Source organism: Pelobates fuscus, chromosome 11 (assembly GCF_036172605.1).
Source record: "Pelobates fuscus isolate aPelFus1 chromosome 11, aPelFus1.pri, whole genome shotgun sequence".
Taxonomy (NCBI): Eukaryota; Metazoa; Chordata; class Amphibia; order Anura; family Pelobatidae; genus Pelobates; species Pelobates fuscus.
The window spans coordinates 131,723,816-131,747,007 of record NC_086327.1 but is presented as its reverse complement, the minus strand read 5'-3'; the positions used below and the strand labels follow the sequence as shown (position 1 = coordinate 131,747,007).

The following is a 23,192-nucleotide window of genomic DNA, read 5'->3' as shown; positions in this document are numbered from 1 at the left end:
ACGAGCGGTTGTTGGCCAAGCTTCTCTGCAGACATAGTTTATTCTGGAGACTCGAGCTGGGTTTCACATTGGACAATTTTAATATTTTAAAAATTATAAAATGTTATTTGAGCACCAGTAAGCAGGACAAAACGTACTGAGTCAGCATCTGTGTGCACTAAGCCTTTTGGTACAGTCAAAACATGGTTAAATCCTTGTGAGCAGTTACATTGCTGTTAACCCTTTCCATTGTTGTGCTCAAATCTCTGTCAGCACTCACTATGTAGTTAATAACCCCTTAAAGATGGAGGTAAATGTCCAACTTCTGAACCATAACAAAACCTACAATTTGCGCTATATGTCTGTTCACCCATAATTTACCTCTTTCATAATTAAGTGCACCCACACTATTTAACCCCTTATGGACCAAACTTCTGGAATAAAAGGGAATCGTGACATATCACACATGTCATGTGTCCTTAAGGGGCTAAAGATCATTTTGTTCGGAAGAAATAGGGCTTTTATTTCATTGAATATTTATATATGGAGCACAAATTAATATGAATATTGTTTTTTAAATTGTGAGAAATTAGGAAATTTAATTTTTAAAGTTCTGCAGTTCTTTTAACTGTGAATGTCATAATACAGTTAGCTTTTACTGCAATAACACACCCATATTTGTATGCTGTGATGTCCCACGAGTACAAGGATGCCCCCCATGCACAAGTATTATGGTGTTTTGGAAAGTTAAAGACTCAAATACAGGGCTTACCTATTTCAGCTTTTACACATTGAAATTTGCCAGATTGGTTTGCTGGGCCTATGTTGCCTTAGAGACCATTTGGTAGCCCAGGAATGAAAATTAACCCCATAATGGCATATCATGTGCAAAAGAAGACAGCCCAAGGTATTAAAAATGTGGCATGTGGGGCGGAGCCTGGACACCATACCGAGCAGACGTGTCTAACACGGGCTCCAACCGAGCGGGCAAAAACGGGGCATAAAGCAGGGGCAATATGGCCCAAAGTTCATCAAGGGTGCACCACCTATGTCGGGGGTGCCCCGCTGAAGCGAAAGACACTACCCCGAGGCCCGTCAGGGCAGGGAGCACAGAGATCCGGGCGCGGCCTACTGAGGCAGGGGAGAGGCGGCCGCTCTCCTCGGCACTGAGGCCCTCCAGAGACTTGACTTCAGCCTGCCCCCCCCCCTGGACCGGTGGGGGTGATCCCGGTCCACCAAGCGGAGACGACCCGAGGCCGGCAGAAGCAACACAGGCCAGCCCGTGGGCAAAACGCGAGCACAGAGCTTCACTTAAGATGGCGGAAATCATGGCTGCTGCGAGCCCCTCCGACGCTTCACATGATGTCTTGGCGAGGATTGCCAGACACTTTGAAGAGTTTTGGCAGCGGCTAGAGTGCAGACTACTTCAGCCTGCCCCACCTCACGGTGAAATCCTTACCAGGCAGGACCCACGACCAAATAGCCGGCCAGCAGCCAAATACCAGGACACCCGATCGACACCACGGAAGGAGCAGAAGCCTCGACTGCCGCCGGGTCACCCTCGCACAAGGCGCAGGCAAATCGGTAACAGGCAGCAACACAGGGGGAATCCCCGTGCAGCAACGCGGAGTCCAAGACAGAAACCCCGGCGCACACTACAGCACCCTGGTCCTAACCAGCCGAGAGAAGGAATACTGCTACAGCGCGGAGAACACTCTGAGAGGAACCCAGCGCGTACCCATATGAGCACCAGCATGGCCCGGATTTTGAGTCAAAGCAGTGATATCCAAGCGATGCCCACAAGCAAGATAAATGTTGCGGGACTCCTGCGGCAAAACGTGACTCTGCCCCAACGGGGAATCGGCTGAACACACAGCTATGCTGAGGACTCTAACGACCCTGGCATGCAACTCCTGGGGCACCTGTAACAGTCCTGTAACGTATAGTGCTACCGCTACTGTTCACTTTGATGTTAATTTTACTATGCACCTCTACTTTTATAATTAAGGCTATGCAACGCCAACACTGGGGTAGATTGAGGTGGTTACACAATCTGGCATACTTGTTCTACTAGCCTTTGACTAATACCACAGTTTCTCCTGTTTAGCCACGTAGTTAACCCTGTGCCTGTCATTTAAAGCGAAATCATTTTATATGTTGTTTTTCCATAAGCTTCTACTTATAAATAAGCAGTTATATTTCGCATACACTTCACCTAGACGCAGAAAGGCGTAAACCAACAACATAGAAGTGCAGTCTATTTTCTCGCATTGAAGCCTCTTAACGTATGAAGCGTTTACTGTTTTTCTTGGTTTGGAGTTAATCCTACACTTTTATGTCAAACGCGATCTTTACTAAATCACTATATGCCAGGCAAACTTCAAGGCGTATTCTAAGCATATTTTAAGCGACTTTAAGCATAACAATCGCTGAAGCGCGATCTTCACTATATTACTATATGCCAGGCAAATTTCAAAGCGTATCTTAAGCATATTCTTTAAGCAACTTTAAGCATATAAAGCGTCTGAGCGCGATCTTTACTTTTGACACTGTTTTAAGTCTATGTACCTATCGAGCACTGTAAGCTTATACACTCTAGTTACACGAATTTGTTTCTTGTATGTCATTCAAAAAAAAAAAATGTGCCGTTTACGCTGCCACGTATATGTCAAACTATGCAAATGCCTGCAGATGCTGTCGTGGCTCTGCATGACTACTGTTATCTGATGCACAAATAAAATAAAGAATTTAAAAAAAAAAAAAAAAAATGTGGCATGTATAGTCTTTTTAGTAGCCACTTAGTCATAAACTCTGGAAAGATAGTGTTCATTATTTGTTTTTTGCATTTTTTACACAAAAACTGTACTTTTACTGGTGATATCACAATCATTATACGTTTTACTGCTCTAAAACATTAATATTTGTGTTCAGCAATGTCTTACGAGAACAACCTGCATGTACAGGTTTTATGGGGTTTTGGAAAGTCACAGGGTCAAATATAGGGCTTGCAAATTAAATTATCTGGTATTTCTAAATACATTTAGAATCAAATCACACACACATACAATACACACACACATACAGTACACACGCACACACACATACAGTATACACACACATACAATACACACACACACACATACAGTACACACACACACATACAGTATACACACACACATACAGTACACACACACACATACAGTATACACACACACACATACAGTACACACACACACATACAGTACACACACACACATACAGTATACACACACACACATACAATACACACACACACACACACACAGTACACACACACACACACACATACAGTATACACACACATACACACACTTACAGTACTCACATCCTCCAGCCAGTAACTGCAACACGTATCCCACCCTCCACTCCCAATTTTCAGAACATTTTTCTGACCGACTTCCCAAGGTGGGCCCTCTTTATTTTACAGGCTTACAGGTAGGTCGGTTTCAGCACACCTCAACCAACTTACGTATATTCCCATGTTACGTTTATTATGTTATATTTATTTCTTATAGCTTATGGCCTTTTGCGACCCGACCACAAATATATATATATATATAACTTCATACATTACCTGTATACACCAGCACATACACTGAGATATGATACTGATATATATACTAGCATGTACACTGATATATGATACTAATATATATACCAGCATATACACTGATATATGATACTAATATATATACCAGCATATACACTGATATATAATACTAATATATATACCAGCATATACACTGAGATGATAGTAGTATACACCAGCATATACACTGAGATATGATACTCGTATACACCAGCATATACACTGAGATGATAGTAGTATACACCAGCATATACACTGAGATATGATACTAGTATACACCAGTATATAAAGAATTGCTTTTTGTTTTAAGTCCTTCAAGCAATATGTGCAGTAGCGAAATTACTCGGAACGTGAAAATCAGAAAATTCCATCAGACAATGCTGCGAAAGGTGTAAAGTCTACATATTTTACTATTACAAACTAAAGGAATGGATGTACACCCAAATATACACATATAACATTTCAGTAATATTGCAAATATATCAAATCGATCCCCGCCAGAAATACATATATATTCATGTCTGATTAGTGAACCACTTGGATACCAGCGGTTTTATTTAGTATTTTATTAAACATCTGAAACTGTGTCCTAAAGGGGTTAAAAGTATTCAACTTCTTACCAACTGTGTCATAATATCATGTTTTATAACTATCCTGAATACTTTATCAGATGCTGCTGTGACCAGTGGCTACAGATTACAGAATAAGGCACAGTGTGGGTTTAGTGGCTGCCTGCAGGCCACGATTACACGGATCTGACGTACTCTGCAAACAGTAATGTGTAGTGTTTGGGGAGACTAATAATATTTACTAATGGTGTAGGTTAGGGATTAATGTGTAATGCAGTGGGTGTTCAAATAGTGTAGGGTTAATGTGTAGTGTGTTGAAGAAAGGACTTAATGTAAGGGCACAGCTGTAATTAGTGGGAGTTACAGTATGGGGCTGCAGCTATTTCAACTCCCACTAATCTCGTGCAGACTGGGACATGTATTTGCCGTCTCTGTCCATGTTAGGGTTCATTATGAGGAACAATTGCACTGATGATGTCAATATTGGCAGAAATAAGTAAAACCCATAACTTTAACGCAATGCAACTCTCTGCTTACTTAAAACCCGAGAGACACCTTAACGCACTGAGTGCCCACTCTCCGGCTCTCATACCGAAGCGCCCAGTCCAGTCACCATCAAATTGCTATTATTAATTGTTTTACTTTAAATTCTCCAACAAGCTTTTCTCTCACTTCCCATTACCTCCTTTAAATTGTAAGCTCACAGGGCATCATCATCCAAGAACGTTTTAGAGCCTGTATAGACATGCTAGGTTTTCGACTTTCAGGCAGATCTCTCATTTCCTTTGTTGGAGTACGTCTGCAACTGGTACCTGTCTTTAATTCGCCAACTATAAAGTGCTGTAGAAAATGTTCACGCTTTATTAAAAAAAAAATTGCTGTATTTGTCATTCCTGCTCTTTAACAAATTGTACACAGAAACATCAGCTGATAGGTGGCTGTAATATCACTAATTAATCTCACAGTGAGCTAAATTTAATCAAAGTATAAGATCATTATGAGTGAAATAGAGAAGCAGTGAATAAAGCCGAGTTAGAGAGTTTTTATAAATGTGCACTTTAGCCAAAAGTTTACAGTTTGGTGTTTAGTGGGGAAAAAAAACTGTCTTGAAATCAAATTTTATTTTAATTTTAGGTCATCACAGCTAACGGAAAACATGGCTGGCTTACTACCATTTGTGCTGTGTTCTAAAATGTAAGATGTATTTTGGCAGGGCTATTTAATACAATGAGAATTCATTGTCAGTTCGGCTATTTTGGCTTAGGTAATTTTTACAGTTTGGCTAATTTGACCTTAAATTTGTAATTCCCTTTAAATTCTCAATTTAGCAAAATAGCCTTATGTGTGTTTATTTAACAAGCGAAAGTATTGGTAAAGATAAAATGAGATTTAGCAAGAGAATTAATAATCTACGTCAACTCATTGATTTGTGCAAACTCATATATATTCTAAAAAAATATGTTTTTTCTACATCAGTCACTGAATTTATGAAAATACACAAAAATATTATCCTCTCTCGTCACAAAATATAAACACGAGGGTTCTGTCACTTTGCAGGTTTTGTATTTAAATAAACCCCTTTCTATCCCTTTTTCCCCAGGTTGACGTTTTTCTGAAATTCACATTAGTTTTTAGTTATAAATAAGATAAAACGGAGAATCCATTTTCTGATCAATGACAATGGGTGGAGCGTAAAGCAAAGTTCCATTTCCATTGCCATGGTAATTAACCCACAATCCATCAGAAGGCAAACTGCGGATGACATGAACAGAGAAGGACAAAATGGCGTCTCCCAGGTATCCAGGGAAAGAATAAAATAAACATAGTTATTCACCAAACCGAGAATTCAAAGAGGATTGCAAATTAAAGACCAAAATAGCCAAACTGGAAAATTCTCTAAGTCAGTTCGGCTATTTTGGCCCTATTTACTAACCAGAGAACTGCAGATAAGTCATAAATGGAATTAAAAATTTTAGGAAAGAGTAGGGAATTTTCCTAGTTTTATCCTAAAATGGGGTTAAATATGGCCATATGGTTTCACTCATTGACGTGTTCTGGGTGCACTGTCCCAGGTCCCTTATGCATGGGCAGGCAATTATTGCAGGTTTTAATAAACTGGAATAATTGCCTTCTTGGGTTAACTCCACCTCTAGTAGCTGTCTACCAGAGAGCCACTAGAGCAGGGGTCCTCAAACTCTGGCCCCCCAGATGTTGCTGAACTACAACTCCCATGATTCTTTGAATTACATAGATAGCCAGAGAATCATGGGAGTTGTAGTTCAGCAACACCTGGGGGGGCCAGAGTTTGAGGACCCCTGCACTAGAGGGACTTCCGGGCTGTTAGGCGACTTTTGGTCACCTAAATGACGCTGGATGTTCTCACACTGTGCATTGGGACATCCAGCGCCACCCAAAACCCCACAGGAAAGCATGTAATAATGCTTTCCTATGGGAAGATCCTAATGCAAGCACGACCAGAGAAAGCGGACCTGAGCCAGCGCCGAGGGACACAGGTAAGAGACTGAATGGGATTTTAAGGTAAGCACAAAAACTAAATCACTGACAGAGGTGTAGGAGTGGGCAAAAGAGCTACTATGGTGAACCTCACAACACCACAAACAAAAGTAAACAAGGAAATACTTATACTAAGTATAAGCAATGTAGCTCCACATATAAGGCAATGAGTACCTGTAGCAAATACAGAATACAAGAAACAAAAACTCTCCATAGCGTAATACATTTACAACAGAATAAATAATGAGGGAAGGGGAAAGTGAGAAAACTCACAAGACGTCAGATAATTCAGGCTAGTCTACCCACATAAAGGGTTACATGAAGATGGAAACTTGCACTGGTCACTGCAAACGTCAAAAGAAAGCCAATAGCGTGATACAGTAAAAAATCGACACTTTAATATTAAAAATTGCACTTACAAGAGGGCAATAAATGCAGGCTTGTCTCCACACAGGGTGGATCTAGATCAGTAGACTGCGACAGATGGATGGACCAATCAAACAGCAAAATACAAAAAACGATAAAAGCAAATAAGAGTCACACAGTAGGAATGGGATTTTAACCTCCTCTGCACCGAGGGGGTGTGTGGAAGGGAGGGGTTGGGCATTGACGGTGTATGAAGCTATATTGACAGGAAAATTAGTAATCTGTATTTTGTATAAATTTGGGTCTTTAAGGCAATGCCACTGCTGAGAAAAGCATGTTCCGGTTGTGCCCCCAATTCTAATTTTTTGCCATGTATATTTGGAATCCATACCAATTTCCTATTGGTTTGAACACCCCGCCCATTCACTATAGGTGCCCGTATGGAGGTGACTACAGGAGGGGGGCTTGTGCATGCTATTCTATAAGCCATATTTTATACACACCCTGCCTAATAGACCATAATGTAGTCGAGATAAAAGAGAAATGCCAAAAATTAAATCTATAGTCAATTTGTGTGGAATGTTCATATGAACAGGTCTTTTTATCTAAAGCTCCAGCCAGGCTAAAAGAAGTTAAAAAAAAATTACAAACTGGCTCAAAACTGATAAGAAGATGTGGTATGCACAGATCATGGAGGTTGTGTAACTATAACATATATCTACTTGGGCTTAAAGAGACAGAGCAGGGCCCGAGGAAATGGGACGAGTTGGGAGGGACTCTGAGAGGGCTTAGTCAGTAAAAATGTGCTGAAGCACTCGCTGCATGCTGAACAACACAAGCACATCTAATGATGCGGGAAACCAGGGAATTAAAGATGGACGTCGGGACAGGACCCCAAAATCGGGACTGTCCAGCCCAAAAGCTGGACTGTTGGGATTCTTTCTAAAGTGACAATTGTCTGGAATTAAAAGTGCATTTTAAGGACAATGTAGCTGAACTGAAAGTCTACAGGATTATTCACTTATGTGAGAATTCAAAGTGAATTTCAAATCTAAGGTCAACATAGCTAAACTGGGTGGGGGGTGTGGAGCTAGGTCCCAAGTCCGGGGAGCTCCATGTAAATGGGCCGAAATTATTAACATATCGGCAACACAGGGGACACACTGACCACACAGACAGCCTCCAGGACCTCCTTACTAGATGGGGAGAAAATCTAAAAAACCGAGGCCGAATAGCCCCAAGTTCACAGCCAAGGGATTCACTGCGGAGGCCGCATGGTGAGGGTAGGCCAAACATGGTAGCGGACCTCAATGACTTCTCAGGCGACTCTGGTGACTTACCTCTGCACAGCATGGAGGATCTGGACTATAAGCGTCCATCCAAGCCTTCTTCAACGAACGAGGTAAAATGACCTCCTGTCAAAACACCCATACTCACCAGTCTCCTTGCAGATCTCAGGCCATCACTGTCGTCTGAAATCACACAAGCGAGGGAGGAGGTCAAAGGGTTTAATGCACGAATGGCCGCAGTGGAACAAACCATGGAAACACATACCTCATAGATCTCAGATCTCAGAAACAAGACCTTACCTACGCCCAAGTTAACCCAAACCACCAACTAGCAGCACAGGAAGATAGGAAAAAATGGAAACACCTTAAAGGACCACTCCACACTCCAAAAGCACTTCATCTTGCTTAAGTGCTTTGTGGGTGAGGAGTATCCTCGCTTAACCCAAGTTTATGAAAGTGCGGATTTCTATGAGAAATTAACTAGGGAACTCCCCCCTGGCTGTCAATCAAACAGCCAGGGAGGATTCCTTCCCACTTCCCTTCATCCCTGCACATGGGACCGGGTGCGCATGAGTGCGCGAACAGCCGCGTGTGCACACACATGCATGCACGGTCAGGTATACGTGCACGCAACATTCTGCACGAGCCGGTGCGTGCGTGGGGACCAAGTCAGAGGCTTCTTAATGAGAAGCCTCTGGCTGGTTATTTCCTTGTGAAGAGACTGAAAGTCTTTTCTGGGGGGAAAAGAGGAGGGGCTTACAAAGGCTGCAGTCATAAGAACTGCGGCTTTTGAAAGCTATTTTAAACTATATTCCTACCGAATACATACATGAAAATATGCATGTATGTATTCATTGGGGGTATATCTACTAAACTGTGTTTTTTCTTGGTGGGGGTTTGGAAGTTTAGAGTGGTCCTTTAAGATCAGGGGCCTGTCTGATAGCATCACCATAGCAGAAATGTCACATTGCTCTACTGCCTTCAAAACAAGCAAAGAGCATAACTCTTGGTGACATATTTCACCTGCCCAAACCTCAACCAAGCACAGCAACCGCTACAAGCGCTCTCCTGGTAAAGTTCCAGAATGGGCAGGATAAGGCTGCTTTTCTGAATACAACTAGGGGAAAGACCCCATACCGATTTGAAGAGATGGATCTCACCTTCTTCTCTGATCCCATCCACACAACTCTGCAGTGGAGGAAGACACTCCGACCTGTGACATCTATCTTAAATGCCAAAGGCCTGAAATATAGATGGGGATCTCCTCGCTTACATACTTTCCAGCACAAACACGCTATATACAAAGTGTCCATTGCTGCAGAAATGGACGCTATCCTGTCTATACTAGGCCTCGGCCTCACCACAAAATCTGCTACTACTGTGTGGGACCCAGCTAAAGTCATCCTGTTTATTTTGGGGACCCATGGCTCAACGAGTGCGGCAGTTACATAACTTTTCGAATTTTTCTTTTTGTTGGGACTTGTCCTATGTTTCACGTTGTTTTCACCATTTGTATGTTTGCCCAGCTATACTAGCTCCCTTAATTACACCCACCCCCCCCATCTCCAATCATTAACTCTGTGATATTTACCTTCTAACATGCTAGGGCAGGCATAGGCAACATTCGGCACTCCAGATGTTTTGGACTACACCTCCCATGATGCTTTGTCAGCATTGTAGGTGTAAGAGCATTATGGGGGATGTAGTCCACAGCCTCTGGAGTGGCAAAGGTTGCCTATCCCTGTGCTAGGGTATCTCCTTTTTAAAAGCATTCTCTTTCTGACTCTACTTTACTCTCTACTGTGTCCTTCATACACTCTATTTTTAGACAGCTCATTTCAAATGTTTGCACACCGTGTTTCAATTTTTAAAATCAAAAAAACAAAAACCATTGTCTGACCATTTACTCTTTTATTGAGTCCGTCAAATACCTGCTCCATTTTATTCCCTAATCTTTGCTTAAGGATATGTATATCTTTGTCTGACTGTGGAATAAATAAAGAATTGCTTTCAGTTTAGCTACTCTGGCCTTAAATGTAAAATTCACTTTGAAACCACTTTGAATTATCACTTCAGTGAATAACATTGATAATTGACTTGAAGTATTGATTACTTTTTACATCCTTTTTACCAGGAATTTATTTGGATGAATTACAGGGGGAAAAAATGCAACGTCAAATAAAACAAAAGATGATGCAAGAGAGAGCTTTGGTTTTTAAACAAATCTTTTCCCTAATGTCCGTGCTGGGTTTTCTGGAACACTAACAGGTTTTTTCACTAAATTGACAAGAATTTTAAGTTGAAGCCAAACTGGAAACATACCTAAGTGGGAGAATTTTAAGTTTGAAATTGACTTACAATTTTCTGCAGTTTTCAATTTAGTGAATAACCCTTTTAGCTACTTTCACAATCTTTGTTTTTAGTTCAAGGAATAAAAAAAAACACTTTCAATTGTGAATACACCTTTTTATTCTTAGTACTATCACTCACTTGTCTTATTCGGGGAATGTAACCAATGGTAAAATCAATAGGAGGAAAAAGGAACTTGGGGGTAGACCATGGGGAATACCGACGTACCCCACATTGTGTAGATTTGAGGGAATGCATGTTGATGTTGCTGGATGCTACACATGTTTAATTTGCCATTACAATCACAGTAAATCTGTGTATCTGTGTCTAAGGCTGTATACCTACCTAGTCTCTCGTTTCCTTACTGTCTTACTATAGGATAAATTAATGCACACTGGACAGGACTGCACGTCAAACAGATGATAGATGTATATTCATTAACTTGGTGCAATCTATAACCACATATGATGGCACAGACTCATATTGATCCTATATTGAAAGTGAACATCACTGGGGTACAAATCAGTGTGTGTCGCTATTCATAACACACCGTGCTCCCTGGCAATAAACACTGCACATTGATAACACACCGTGCTCCCTGGCAATAAACACTGCACATTGATAACACACCGTGCTCCCTGGCAATAAACACTGCACATTGATAACACACCGTGCTCCCTGGCAATAAACACTGCACATTGATAACACACAGTGCTCCCTGGTAATAAACACTGCAAATTGATAACACACCGTGCTCCCTGGCAATAAACACTGCACATTGATAACACACAATGCTCCCTGGCAATAAACACTGCACATTGATAACACACAGTGCTCCCTGGTAATAAACACTGCACATTGATAACACACCGTGCTCCCTGGCAATAAACACTGCACATTGATAACACACCGTGCTCCCTGGCAATAAACACTGCACATTGATAACACACCGTGCTCCCTGGCAATAAACACTGCACATTGATAACACACCGTGCTCCCTGGCAATAAACACTGCACATTGATAACACACCGTGCTCCCTGGCAATAAACACTGCACATTGATAACACACCGTGCTCCCTGGCAATAAACACTGCACATTGATAACACACCGTGCTCCCTGGCAATAAACACTGCACATTGATAACACACAGTGCTCCCTGGCAATAAACACTGCACATTGATAACACACAGTGCTCCCTGGCAATAAACACTGCACATTGATAACACACAGTGCTCCCTGGCAATAAACACTGCACATTGATAACACACAATGCTCCCTGGTAATAAACACTGCACATTGATAACACACAGTGCTCCCTGGCAATAAACACTGCACATTGATAACACACAATGCTCCCTGGTAATAAACACTGCACATTGATAACACACAGTGCTCCCTGGTAATATACACTGCACATTGATAACACACAATGCTCCCTGGCAATAAACACTGCACGTTGATAAAACACCGTGCTCCCTGGCAATAAACACTGCACATTGATAACACACCGTGCTCCCTGGCAATAAACACTGCACATTGATAACACACAGTGCTCCCTGGTAATATACACTGCACATTGATAACACACAGTGCTCCCTGGCAATAAACACTGCACATTGATAACACACAGTGCTCCCTGGCAATAAACACTGCACATTGATAACACACAATGCTCCCTGGTAATAAACACTGCACATTGATAACACACAGTGCTCCCTGGTAATATACACTGCACATTGATAACACACAATGCTCCCTGGCAATAAACACTGCACGTTGATAACACACCGTGCTCCCTGGCAATAAACACTGCACATTGATAACACACCGTGCTCCCTGGCAATAAACACTGCACATTGATAACACACCGTGCTCCCTGGCAATAAACACTGCACGTTGATAACACACAATGCTCCCTGGCAATAAACACTGCACATTGATAACACACCGTGCTCCCTGGCAATAAACACTGCACATTGATAACACACCGTGCTCCCTGGCAATAAACACTGCACATTAATAACACACCGTGCTCCCTGGCAATAAACACTGCACATTGATAACACACCGTGCTCCCTGGCAATAAACACTGCACATTGATAACACACCGTGCTCCCTGGCAATAAACACTGCACATTGATAACACACCGTGCTCCCTGGCAATAAACACTGCACATTGATAACACACAGTGCTCCCTGGCAATAAACACTGCACATTGATAACACACAGTGCTCCCTGGCAATAAACACTGCACATTGATAACACACAGTGCTCCCTGGCAATAAACACTGCACATTGATAACACACAGTGCTCCCTGGCAATAAACACTGCACATTGATAACACACAGTGCTCCCTGGCAATACTCACTGCACATTGATAACACACAGTGCTCCCTGGCAATAAACACTGCACATTGATAACACACAGTGCTCCCTGGCAATAAACACTGCACATTGATAACACACAGTGCTCCCTGGCAATAAACACTGCACATTGATAACACACAATGCTCCCTTGTAATATACACTGCACATTGATAACACACAGTGCTCCCTGGCAATAAACACTGCACATTGATAACACACAGTGCTCCCTGGCAATAAACACTGCACATTGATACCACACAGTGCTCCCTGGCAATAAACACTGCACATTGATAACACACAGTGCTCCCTGGCAATAAACACTGCACATTGATAACACACAATGCTCCCTGGTAATACTCACTGCACATTGATAACACACCGTGCTCCCTGGCACTAAACACTGCACATTGATAACACACAATGCTCCCTTGTAATATACACTGCACATTGATAACACACAGTGCTCCCTGGCAATAAACACTGCACATTGATAACACACAAAGCTCCCTGGCAATAAACACTGCACATTGATAACACACCGTGCTCCCTGGCAATAAACACTGCACATTGATAACACACAGTGCTCCCTGGCAATAAACACTGCACATTGATAACACACCGTGCTCCCTGGCAATAAACACTGCACATTGATAACACACAAAGCTCCCTGGCAATAAACACTGCACATTGATAACACACCATGCTCCCTGGCAATAAACACTGCACATTGATAACACACCGTGCTCCCTGGCAATAAACACTGCACATTGATAACACACAGTGCTCCCTGGCAATAAACACTGCACATTGATAACACACCGTGCTCCCTGGCAATAAACACTGCACATTGATAACACACAAAGCTCCCTGGCAATAAACACTGCACATTGATAACACACCTGCTCCCTGGCAATAAACACTGCACATTGATAACACACAGTGCTCCCTGGCAATAAACACTGCACATTGATAACACACAATGCTCCCTTGTAATATACACTGCACATTGATAACACACCGTGCTCCCTGGCAATAAACACTGCACATTGATAACACACAAAGCTCCCTGGCAATAAACACTGCACATTGATAACACACAAAGCTCCCTTGTAATACTCACTGCACGTTGATAACACACAGTGCTCCGTTGTAATATACACTGCACATTGATAACACAAAGTGCTCCCTTGTAATACTCACTGCACATTGATAACACACAATGCTCCCTTGTAATAAACACTGCACATTGATAATTCATAATGCTCCCTTGTAATACTCACTGCACATTGATAACACACAGTGCTCCCTTGTAATAACACTGTACATTGATAACACACAATTCTCCCTTGTAATATACACTGCACATTGATAACACACAGTGCTCCCTTGTAATATACACTGCGCATTGATAATTCATAATGCTCCCTTGTAATACTCACTGCACATTGATAACACACAATGCTCCCTTGTAATACTCACTGCACATTGATAACACACAATGCTCCATTGTGATACTCACTGCACATTGATAATTCACAGTGCTCCCTTGTAATATTCACTGCATACTGATAACACACAGTGCTCCCTTGTAATATACACTGCACATTGATAATTCACAGTGCTCCCTTGTAATACTCACTGCACATTGATAACTCACCGTGCTCCCTGGCAATAAACACTGCACATTGATAACACACAAAGCTCCCTGGCAATAAACACTGCACATTGATAACACACCGTGCTCCCTGGCAATAAACACTGCACATTGATAACACACAAAGCTCCCTGGCAATAAACACTGCACATTGATAACACACAAAGCTCCCTTGTAATACTCACTGCACGTTGATAACACACAGTGCTCCGTTGTAATATACACTGCACATTGATAACACAAAGTGCTCCCTTGTAATACTCACTGCACATTGATAACACACAATGCTCCCTTGTAATAAACACTGCACATTGATAATTCATAATGCTCCCTTGTAATACTCACTGCACATTGATAACACACAGTGCTCCCTTGTAATAACACTGCACATTGATAACACACAATTCTCCCTTGTAATATACACTGCACATTGATAACACACAGTGCTCCCTTGTAATATACACTGCGCATTGATAATTCATAATGCTCCCTTGTAATACTCACTGCACATTGATAACACACAATGCTCCCTGGCAATAAACACTGCACATTGATAACACACAGTGCTCCCTGGCAATAAACACTGCACATTGATAACACACAAAGCTCCCTTGTAATATACACTGCACATTGATAATTCATAATGCTCCCTTGTAATACTCACTGCACATTGATAGCACACAATGCTCCCTTGTAATACTCACTGCACATTGATAACACACAATGCTCCATTGTGATACTCACTGCACATTGATAATTCACAGTGCTCCCTTGTAATATTCACTGCATACTGATAACACACAGTGCTCCCTTGTAATATACACTGCACATTGATAATTCACAGTGCTCCCTTGTAATACTCACTGCACATTGATAACTCACTGTGCTCCCTTGTAATATACACTTCACATTGATAATTCACAGTGTTCCCATGTCATATTCACTGCATACTGATAACACACAGTGCTCCCTTGTAATATACACTGCACATTGATAATTCACAGTGCTCCCTTGTAATACTCACTGCACATTGATAACACACACTGCTCCCTTGTAATATACGCTGCACATTGATAACACACAGTGCTCCCTGGTAATAACACTGCACATTGATAACACACAACGCTCCCTTGTAATACTCACTGCACATTGATAACACGCCGTGCTCCCTTGTAATATTCACTGCATATTGATAACACACAGTGCTCCCTGGCAATAAACACTGCACATTGATAACACACAGTGCTCCCTTGTAATATACACTGCACATTGCTAATACACAGCACTCACTGTCAATATACACTGCACATTGCTAACAGGCAATGTTCACTGGAAATATACACAGTGCATTGCTAGTACACTGTGCTTACTGGCAATTTACACTACATGCTGATCATACACAGTGCTCACTGACAATATACACTACACATTTCAAATACACAGCACTCACTAGCAGTATACACTGCACATTACTGACAGTGCTTACTGCAAATATACACTGCACATTGCTATACAGTGCTCACTGCCAGTATACACTGCACATGGCCCACTGGCAATATACACAGTGCATTGCTGTTACACAGTGCTCTTGGCATTGTATGCTGTGCTAATACACAGTACTAGCTGCCAATACACATCATGATTGCAGACAGCACACCTGTTAGTACACAATATTGAGTACTCACTGTCAATACTAGTTGCTTATAAAATGATTCATGGCCAAAACACAGTACTGACTGCCAACACAGAATACTCACTGCCCTTACTTACACAATACCCAAAGATACTGTCCCAATAACATTTAGCACTCCCTCCCTTATACTGACTGATAGCACTTAGTACTTACAGTGCGTATACTCCATATTTAATGTAAGTGGACACTTTAATGCAATTGAATACTCAGTTGATTACTCACTGCATTATACTAGGTACTCACCTGTAGTGTATACTCACTGATAATATTCATCTCCTCTTTGCTAGTATACTCTCGATCACTATGTTCAACACTCACTGATTAGATTAATGTACTAACAGTATAGTAGTGCATACTTAGGGCCATTCTGAAACGTGAGCGTTTCCCAGTGCCAGTTCCCAAGTCCATTGTGCCAGCCTCTCTGTAGTCAGTGCCAGTCTCCCAGTCCTCCTGTGTCTGTCTAATAGTGCCAGTCAGACTGCCAGTACCATGCCAGTCTCCCAGTGTTAGTCTAATAGTGCCAATCTCCCAGTGTCAGTCTAATAGTGCCAGTCAGACAGCCAGTACTATGCCAGTCTCCCAGTGTTAGTCTAATAGTGCCAATCTCCCAGTGTCAGTCTAATAGTGCCAGTCAGACAGCCAGTACCATGCCAGTCTCCCAGTGTTAGTCTAATAGTGCCAGTCTCCCAGTGTCAGTCTAAGCTTCCAGTCTCTCAGTGTCCGTCTGAGCTGCCAGTCTCTGTACTCCGTGCTTACCTGGGTGCCAGTCTCATGTCAGTCTAATAGTGCCAGTCTCCTAGTGTCAGTCTAATAGTGCCAGTCTCTGGGTATCCGTCCAAGCTGCCAGTCTCTGTCCTTCCGTGCCAATCTGAATACCAGTCACCCAATGCATGCAGTGAGCCTCTCCTATAGGTACGAGAGGAGCCATGTCTGAGACAGATGGGGCTTTCTAAACAATGGGCAAAGATGCTGGCAGAGGTGGAGGGGCATTGCCTCCCTGCGCTGTATGGGCAATGTAAGAGGCACAGGGGGCACATAGCATGGGGCAGGCATGATAATAGGGGCAGTATGGTACTCACCGGTCGGGCTGGCTCAGGGACCCGTTATCCAGAGGGTGGCTTGGGCTGAGGAGAGCCTGCTGCTGGGTGGCAGGAAGATGTCTGGGTCTGCAGCATCATGCAGCCAGGAGGAGGGGGGTAATGACATGGAGGAGAAGGAGGAGAGCTGGGGGGCTGGCACTGGGGAGGAGGGGGAGACACATGGAGGAGAAGGAGGAGAGCTGGGGGGCTGGCACTGGGGAGGAGGGGGTAATGACATGGAGGAAAAGGAGGAGAGCTGGGGGGCTGGCACTGGGGAGGAGGGGGAGACACATGGAGGAGAAGGAGGAGAGCTGGGGGGCTGGCACTGGGGAGGAGGGGGTAATGACATGGAGGAAAAGGAGGAGAGCTGGGGGGCTGGCACTGGGGAGGAGGGGGAAACACATGGAGGAGAAGGAGGAGAGCTGGGGGGCTGGCACTGGGGAGGAGGGGGTAGTGACATGGAGGAGAAGGAGGAGAGCTGGGGGGGCTGGCACTGGGAAGGAGGGGGTAGTGACAAGGAGGAGGAGGGGAGCACTGGGGAGGACGGGGTAATGACATGGAGGAGAGCTGGGGTGGCTGGCACTGTGTGCTTTATGTGTGTAACTCTGTGTATCTGTCATTCTATCACGTAATTCTGTCTTTCTGACATTGTCACACTGTCTGTCATTCTATCACACTGTCATTATACCTGTCATACTACCAGTGTCTGTTATATCACACTGTAATTCTGTCTGTCTGTCAGTAATATCACAGTGTCATTATGTCTGTTATACTGTCTGTCATTCTATCACACTGTCATTCTGTCTACCTGTCATACTATCATAGTGTCTGTTATATCACACTGTAATTCTGACTGTCAGTCTATCACACTGTCATTCTGTCTACCTGTCATACTACCAGTGTCTGTTATATCACACTGTAATTCTGTCTGTCTGTCAGTAATATCACAGTGTCATTATGTCTGTTATACTGTCTGTCATTCTATCACACTGTCATTCTGTCTACCTGTCATATTATCACAGTGTCTGTTATATCACACTGTAATTCTGACTGTCTGTCAGTCATTTCACAGTGTCATTATGTCTGTTATACTGTCTGTCATTTTATCATAGTCATATAAATATATACACATCAACGCACTATCACTCTAATTGTTTAGTTTTGACACTACATCTTACTGAATTGTGTTTTTATCACAATAATTTTGAGTTGCATATATTCACAATGCTCTTAGAACAGATTATAAAAAAAAAACTTTAGCTCATTTAGCACTAGCACTATTTAATTTGTCTCCTACATTGGAATTAGTGTAGGACTCACCAATATTACTGTGAAGCAGTGGTGGGCTTAACACAATATGGCCATATGGTGGAACTGAATCTCTATATTTGTTTGCTGAGATAGGTGATTTTAAGTAGCCTTATAAAATGTAAAACTATTTTATGTGTGCGCAGTTCCGTAATCTGTATTATGTATACAGTTTGGACTCTACGTCAGCAGCATTCCTATAAAACGCATGTTCCGTGTGCCCCCAATTCCCTTTTTGTCTTTACTGTCTGTCATTCTATCATTCTGTCTTTTATTCTATTACACTCTCTGTATATCACACTGTCATTCTGTCTGTCTGCCATTCTATCACACTGTCATTCTGTCTGTCTGTCATTATTTCACAGTCATTTTGCCTGTCATTCTATCACACTATCATTCTGTCGGTCTGTCTGTCATTCTATCACACAGTCTGTTATTCTGTCTGTCATTCTTTAACACTATCATTCTATCACACTGTCATTCTGTCTGTTTGCCATTCTATCACACTGTCATTCTGTCTGTCATTCTATCACACTATCATTCTGTCGGTCTGTCTGTCATTCTATCACACAGTCTGTTATTCTGTCTGTCATTCTTTAACACTATCATTCTATCACACTGTCATTCTGTCTGTTTGCCATTCTATCACACTGTCATTCTGTCTGTCATTCTATCACACTATCATTCTGTCGGTCTGTCTATCATTCTATCACACTGTCTGTTATTCTGTCTGTCATTCTGTCATTCTATTACACTGCCTGTCATTCTGTTTATCATTTTGTCAGTTTTTCAATCTAGTTAACATTTTTCTGTCTATATGTATGTCTACAGTCTCCCTGTTTTTCTATCAATCTATCTGTCTTTCTTTATATCTATCTGTAATTCTGTCTGTCAGCCTGTTTATAATTCTGTCTATATGCCTTTCTGTTTGTTCATGCTAATGTCTGTCTCTCTATTAGTTTTTATGTCTGTCTTGGTTTTGTCTATGAATATGTGATGTGTTTCTGTGTACATTTGGGTCATCCTAGTCGGATAACATTTTATTTTGGAATGCTTTATTATCTCTCTCTCTCTCTCTCTCTCTCTCTCCCTCTCTCTCTCTCTACATACATACATACATACATACATACATGCAATGGACAGACAAAGTTTGAAAAGTGTGCATACTTTAGAAACCAAGAATGCTGTGTAAGATTTAAATATTATTTGGTTAAATAAACATGAACATTATATGGAGAGATATTTTGTATAACAGTAAGAGTTTATGGAGCTTTTGTGTTGACGATACATTTTTTCCATGAAGGTATGAGGGGGTCCAGGAATAGAACTGGGTCCGTGACATATATAGAGTATATAACAGTAGATCTGAAGTACCTTGCACTAGCATTAATTGGTTTAAAGATTCCAATTTAGGATCCATTTAAAAGGTGTATATTATCTGGTAAAGACCACGTGTAACTCCATCTAGAAGGTAACAGTTCCTTTTCTTTAAATGGGATGAAAACCTTAGGGAGTGTGTCTTGAGCTAATCCACTCTGTCCAAGAGCTTTGGAGAAAAATAAACAAACAAAATAATTCTAATAAACTAACCAAATATAGGCTGTGTTGTGGACATCCGTTCCAATATAGCGATTGTCAGATACTTCTCCAATCTACACATGCATCTAACCTATGGTAAATTGGTGCAGTAATAATAAAAGTGTCGTAAGATTAACTGTATGGTCCTGGTCAGATATTCCCTAGATAGATTCAGAGCCATTTAGTAGTCAATGTGACATGCACTGCTTTTCTATTTCAAAGCAGTTGATTGTTAGATGATAGTTTTACAAAAATGTGCCCATGCCAAAAGTATCTTTAACCCCTTAAGGACACATGACATGTCTGACACGTCATGATTCCCTTTTATTCCAGAAGTTTGGTCCTTAAGGGGTTAAAAACGTGCAAGGTCTTTAAGTTTTCACTGTGTGCCTTGACCCATTGAGGCACTCAGCACACAGGCAGAGCATCGGAAGCCTGCCCGATGGCTTCCGATGCTCTGCTACACTGCCGGACGCCACGTGGGGCAACCCGGAAGTGATCGGTCTTGGGGAGCAAACACTAGGAGGTACGGCAGTCAGGAGAGGTATTGCAGGATTCCTCGACATCAAGGCATTGCTGTAATACTCTTAGAGCATCTGGAAGCAATCACATGGCTGCCACACCCAAACAGGCCTCTGTGAGCACAGGGGAGTCTGTGGTGTGCAACTCCAGCAGGTGGAATCACAGGTAACTCCACCAAATTCCAGTGCTTCTCCGTGATACTAAGCATTGCCGTGGAATAAAATGGCAACACTCTAACATGCTGGGGCACCAGATTGAGGAGAGAGGCACAAGTGGTCTTTTCCCACCAAATGTGCAAACTGCAAGTTCCATCCACCAGAAAACCAGGGTTCAACAAGGATTCATGACCCCCTCCCTGGCCAAAGGACTGCACATACACACACATACAACTTCAATAGGCAGCCACCACAAACAATACATAGCTCAAGTATTACTCAATATTCACAAACATTACTTATAAAATATGGGCTGGCACCTTAAGGGACTTTAAAGTTTTGCTTTGGCACAGCGCTACCAAATGGCTGCCTCCAACAGTCACAGGGGATTGTGCAGGGAGAGAATTGTCTTTTTCACAAGATAACAGGTGCATGATGCTTGCAAAAAAATAATTGCACTCTCTCTAACCCCACTGTCTTCCACGAGAAGTCACACACAAAAAAATCACAAATAATGTAATTAATGAGAAACATGAATGAAACCAGTCGTGGCCAGGTGTACAGCAATGTAGCCTCAGTATTGGATAGAAGGTCTCATCCATTTCCTGATTTCTGCAGATTGCACTGCAGAAAAAGCATATCATGAGACGTGAGTATTTTATGAGTTACATGTTTAACACAATTAAATATTAAGACATTTGGAAAAATCACCAATGGAATGTCTCTTTAATTTGAGTCAACATTAGTCTTCTGTTCCCTAGTCTGAATATTAACAAGCAAATAACAGACAAAAATATATTTTTGTGACTATATATGCAATATCATTTGATTTATCAATTAATAAGACAAAACAATATACAATATAGGGTTTATTTACTAAAGTGAGAATTCAAAGGGAATTTCAAAGTCAAAACTCCAAATGTTAAACTATTTCCTAAGTCAGCTATGCTTCTAGTCCGAATACTCTGGCCTTACATTTAATCCTCATTTTGAATTTGCTTAGAATTTTTACTTTAGTAAATAATGTAGGGACTTATAGTACGGTGAGAGCAACTGTTCAGAGTTGCATAGTTAGTTGGCTAACAATTCACTGCTTAGTGACTAAAAATGTTTCCTTTCTTTCATTATCTCCAGCACAATCAACTTTAACAGTTTTAATGCAACACTCGAAAACCTGTGCTGTCCACCCTTTGATACATTTAAATACCGCAACAAATGTGCCTTTAACATATATTTGTTCTTTGTCAGGTGAAGGTAGATTTATTTTCAGAAGGTCTAAGGACATTAAAGGGGGTCCTAGCTGTAAAATATTCAGCATTGAGTTTCGTACTCCTTGTCTGTAGTGTTCTCTTTTGATTTACATACCGACATTTAACAGGTTAATTCCGGTGAGAATCGTGTCTGTACGAAGACTCAGATGACGCTTCTATATTTCTCATGTCCAGATGGGTTACAGGGAATCGTATCCTCTGGGTAACAGGACACTGATGGCAGTAAATGGTTGCTTTTAGCAGGGCAGTGCCTGTGGTCACGCAGCGGTGGGAGACTCGATGTGGGACCCACAACCCATTGATAAGTGGTCAGTTTACTCTGGGAAAGGACAAGATGTGGATGTGTGCTCTATTCACAAGCTCCCCAAAGAAGGAGGTGGAAGCTGCTTTCTGTAACAAGACAAAGGCTTAGTTGTTCAGTGGGAACGCAGATGGGGATCTGTAACAGGTGCTGCCAAAAAATAAAAGCGAAATCCAACTCTCAGCGTGGTCTTTGCAGGGTCCAAGAGGCCTGACTTCTACTGTCTGTGTGCATAAAGTCAGTCCCTCTTACAGGCTATTGTGCTGGGACAATACATTAAATATATTCCATTAGTGTTTATTCCAATAGTTTGTGGGCAGAGCTCTCTCTATAGCTTGTGCTTTCCCTGTCTCCCCATTCCTTCTAGATTGTAAGCTTGTGAGCCAAGCTCTTTCTATACACTATATGGATAAAAGTATTGGGACACCTGACCATTACACCAATAGGGATTTTTATGACATCACATTCTAAATACATAGACATTGATATGTAGTTGCCCCCCCCCCCCCCCCCCCCTTTTGCATCTATAACAGCTTCCACTGTAATCTGGAGCTGATTTTGAGAGT

At 42.0% G+C, this 23,192-nt stretch overlaps 1 protein-coding gene across 4 annotated transcripts in view; it reads right to left on the bottom strand.

Annotated features, from left to right (window-relative positions):
* LOC134577141 (CMP-N-acetylneuraminate-beta-galactosamide-alpha-2,3-sialyltransferase 4-like) overlaps positions 1–22,672 on the bottom strand; it is a 147,582-nt gene extending 124,910 nt beyond the window's left edge. For 2 of the 4 annotated variants that reach the window (XM_063435805.1, XM_063435806.1), the window contains exon 1: positions 22,420–22,672. The gene's annotated coding sequence lies outside the window, so the exon portion shown is untranslated. Of the gene's footprint in view, positions 1–17,491; positions 17,636–22,419 lie in introns of those variants that run through there. The other 2 variants (XM_063435803.1, XM_063435804.1) reach the window with 1 other exon arrangement.
* Between the last annotated feature and the right edge of the window lie 520 nt (positions 22,673–23,192).